Source organism: Arachis duranensis, chromosome 5, assembly GCF_000817695.3.
Source record: "Arachis duranensis cultivar V14167 chromosome 5, aradu.V14167.gnm2.J7QH, whole genome shotgun sequence".
Taxonomy (NCBI): domain Eukaryota; kingdom Viridiplantae; phylum Streptophyta; class Magnoliopsida; order Fabales; family Fabaceae; genus Arachis; species Arachis duranensis.
Window position 1 is genome coordinate 75,901,131 of NC_029776.3, and position 4,720 is coordinate 75,905,850.

General features: G+C 33.8%; 1 long non-coding RNA gene across 1 annotated transcript; it reads right to left on the reverse strand.

Moving 5' to 3' along the window:
• Positions 1 to 477: 477 nt before the first annotated feature.
• Positions 478 to 3,710, reverse strand: LOC127747732 (uncharacterized). Its single transcript, XR_008009545.1, has 3 exons — positions 2,920 to 3,710; positions 2,661 to 2,799; positions 478 to 547 (listed from the first exon to the last, which is right to left on the reverse strand). It is a non-coding gene; the product is annotated as an uncharacterized LOC127747732 (long non-coding RNA).
• Positions 3,711 to 4,720: the final 1,010 nt, after the last annotated feature.

The following is a 4,720-nucleotide window of genomic DNA, read 5'->3' on the forward strand; positions in this document are numbered from 1 at the left end:
GTCAATCAGTTACAACCACAAGTAATGAGGTTCAAACACAATCAAGAGCAATTACATCAAGTATAGCAATTAGCAGTTAAACAGAATTATTCACTTAGGCAAACCAATTACAATATACACACCCAAACAATGTCACATAGATGCATATGATGAATGTCTAGTCCTAGTACAGGCCATGAGCTCATGTGTCGGTTGGCTGCCCGCAATCCCGACATTTATCCGGTCACGAGTAATCCCGATTTCCCGAATACGATTTTCCGTTCCTAAATAAATGCGCATATGATAATAGCTGCTCATTTGAGACAGCCTCTGCTTACTGCAGGAAAATATATATATACTCTACTCTGCTCTGGGGAAGCGGAAAATGGCTGTAAGTAACTTAGTTTTCCTACAGAAACTCTGGGTTGCATTAAGCAACTAATATATATTAAATATAGCTCTGGGTTGCATCAAGCAACTAATATATATATATAAATAGATTCCAATATCCACCCCCCAATGCACAAACAGGAATGTCAAGAACAGCAGGATTTGGAACATTGAGCAACTGCAAAACACAATAATAGATCAAGTTATGGTAAGATTAGGATTGTATGATAAAAGATAAGCTCAACTTATTTGCAAAAGTCACTTGATATACTGGAGGAATGATCAAATATATAAATCTAAACTTAACAAATCTCCAAGATATGTAATAACTCTTAAGGGATAATATCAAAATATTTATACCAACAGTAAGAACACACAACTTAGACAACATAATAGGACACATGTTAAGAAAGGTGGGGAAAAAATAAAAGGGGTACGAATTCTTTTTTCCTCTGTTTTTCCTCTGTTTTCTTATATTGTTGTCGGGGTTAGAGTGTACCATGGTAAGAAAAGATTTTTAGGAGCCTCCCAATAAGCTTCCTACCTATGAGTGTTGATAACCTTATATTAGACCAAGAGTACAACCAATCATTTCAATTAGAAACCACAAAGAAAGATCTAAATTGAAGCTCATAGTAGCATAGACAACAACCCAAAATATAGACACATATGAATGAAGAATAAGTTATCAGATTTAGAGTTGAAGTCTAAATTGACCAAATAAAAAGAAACCACTGTAAGTTTGTTAATAAAGCCAAATTTAAATTTGCATTTTGTAAATAAAGTCAGAATATTATTTGAGAAAATAGAATCCAGAATATCACTAATTATCTGATCCAACCTAACAAACAATACTTGAATATAGTAAAATTAGGCCAAATTCTTTGCAAGCTTTCGGCATCAATTTGTAACAAAAACCATAAAGTAATAGAAGCACTTAAAAAAATACAAAAAAATAGTGAACAGAAGCTCCACAACAAATGCTCGCATAAAAGGACTGAAAGCTAGAATGTAACAAAGCAGTTAAGGACTGAAAGGAGCTGTAACAACAGAGCAGTAAAAGAACCGGAAGCTAGTCATTCATCTCTCCTACACCAGATTAATTAACAAATTTCTTAAACTACAACTTGAGGTGTATGAAAGCCTTTCAATCAGAACCCTGCAAGAGTCTTCAAATTTGAGTTTAATAGTTGAACATTTAAACTATACTAAACATACTCAACTTTCACCTCCAATTGGTTGCATCTCAATATCATTCCAGAATTAAAAATTATAAAGTCTCAAAGTTACTGACTTAGAAAACAAAACCTGACTTTTACTGCATAATACATCTTACTTTAAAAATCCAAATCTTTAAAACCACAACTCTAACAATTCTAAATTTTTATGAAATTAAAGTATTAGGACCAAAGTTTCATTTAAAATCGGTTCCATTTCAAAATTCAAAATGCAGAATTTCCATTAAAGAAATCAAGTTGCTGCTGTGTTAAATGTTCTGCAGAAAATCCAGATTTGACATCCCCAATTCAAAAATTCACCATAAATCATAAACTTAATGAAAAAGTCTCAAATTCAGCAGTCTAGCTCCCTATATTCCCAAGCTTAATCCGGACTTGGTCCCACGCAATTCCGATAATCACAGAATTAGTTGTAGTTTTTCAAAGTTGCTGACTCGGTATAGAAATTACGCAGAAAATCAGATTTTAGAATTCAAGTTTGAAAATCATAACTAATTCTCTAGTTGATACGAAACCTTCAAAATTGAGTTTTTACAATTACACTTAATATAATTTACTTAACATTTAAATTCTTATCATTTCAGTTACTATAGAGTCACTGATTCACTTTCAAAGTTGCCGTTTATTTTCAAGAGAACCTGATTTTCAGCAAACCATTTAGTATTCAAAACCCAACCCTTCAATACCCCTCAAAACCAATTCCAAATCAACCACCAACCAAGCTCATTATCATTACAATATACCAAATATCAGCTCAACAGCAACAAATCCAACATAACCCATTAAAATTCAGTAATTCTGAACAATAAGTCATCAAACAATTCCCAATCTACATAATCAATCAATATCACCAATCAACAATTCCAAATCACAATCTCAACCATTCCAATCACAATTTCAGCCACAATTCAATATTCACATAATCAACCAATTAATCACAGCTATTAAATCTATTTGCAGTTATTCAATAAACCTTGTAGGCATTCTTAAATTAAAATCGTTTTGAACCCCCTACCTCGATGTCGCAATCGCATACTTTAACGTAACAAATACCTTCTCTTTTAGTGTCAGGGCAGCAGCGGTAACTCTCACACAACCAGAACGGCAACAATACCAGCCTTCGCAACTTTGACCATGGTTGCAGTAAAATAGAGGATTTAAATTGAGTAGGAATCAAAAGCAATTTTCAGCCCTAGGGATTCAAGACAAAGCAAGGACTAAAATAGAATTAAAATCAGAACATGGCTACCATAGCAGTAACAAAACAAAACAAGTAAATGGATCAATCCTAAGGAAAAGATCAGACCAGTACCCAGATAACAAAATCATAATCAGCAATGGCTTCAACCGTCCTATGGCAGCACCAGCGACAACAGAAAACGGCCTCCTCTCCTTTCCGGTTCGTGATTCCAGTGGCAGCAATGATCTTGAACCCAACAAACAACAACGGCAGTGGCGTTTTCTCAGATTCCAAAACCCATAAGCAGAAACAAAACTGGCGGGCCTTCCTCCTCCAGCGGCGGCTTGGCGAGACGCGGCAGCAGCAGAGTGCGACAACGGCGGTGCTGCAGCTCAGTAACGGCGATGCGGTGGCAGCTCGCGAGGATGGCGACGGCAACCCGCGGCGCTGACGGCGACAAGGCTGGTCGTGGGCTTCTCTTCGTGTGTCTCTCTCTCTTCGCGATTATGTCCCATCGACGACGGCTTGTGAACGGATCGGCAGTAACGCAAGCTTGTGGGTCCATGGACGGGACGGCGCCGTGAAGCAGCTCGACGGCAAGCTCCAGGGCGGCGACGGTGACGGCAGACAGCATCTCTTCTCTCTTGGATGCAAGCTCTCTCCTCTCCACCCTTCACGCTTGACAGCGACGGTGACGGCGGCGAGGCCCCAGCCAGCGCCGTCTCCCTTCTCTTCCCTCTTTCTCCCTGTTTTCCCCTTTCTTCAATTTGTATGCATTTGTTATGAAGGAGGGTGAGGCTGCGGCTGTTAGGGTTAGGAACTGGGGAAATTAGGGTTCTGAGTTAATTTTGGGAATTAGGGTTAGAAATTAAAATTTTATAAAAGAATATGGATAGATATGAATAGATATTTTAATAAAATTGAAGGGTAGAATAATTTTAAAACCAAATATACTCTCTTAAAATTATTTAAGAACATTATTTATCAATATATTGCTAAGTTGAATTAATTATTTCTAATTTAAATTAAAAAAATGCATATTAATCACATTTTTATAAAATGTAGTTTAAACTGAATATTTAATGATTCAAATTAAATGATATAACTTTTTATTATTTTTCTATTACCAAAACTTTAATTTTAATCTACAAAATATCTAATTATAATAAAAATTGTACATAAATATTAACTTACTTAAACTTAAAGTATTTATAAAAATCAATTTAATCATTCCTAATAAGTTAATCTCTAAGAGCTCAAACTAATAAAATAAACCATAATTTATCCATAATAGAAATTTCTTAAATTAAGTTATATATTGCTTCCATTACTAAATCTTAATTTCAAATTATATGAAATAACAATTATAAAATTACACAAGAGTATTAATTAACATAACTCCAAATATTAATAAAATAAATCGTAACTTTTTCAGGATAAAAGTTACTTAAATTAAATCATACAATCCTTCCTTGTTTTTCATTTACTAAAATTATACAAAATATTCCATTATAGAAAATTACTTAAGAATCTTATTTGATTTAAAACGAAATTATCTCCGAATCTATTTAATTATCTCTAATAAAATAATTTCTAAAATTATAAAGTTTAAACTCAATAAGGTAAAATCACAATTTATTTATATTTAGATTTTTCAAAAATGCGGGATGTTACATTCTATCCAACTTACAAAAATTTTCGCCCTCGAAAATTGATATAAAATGAAGAAAAGATTTATATTCACATCCCCTTTTGAATATTTTAAAGGCTCCGAAAAATCATATCACATAACATAGAAGAAAATATACTAGGTAATGCTAGAGTTGATAAAATAACTTAACATAAGAAAAATTTTAAAATCCAAAATCAAATAGGCACATATTCGTTCACAACTTTTAACTAAGCATGATCACTTCCTCTCGTCGCCTCAAAA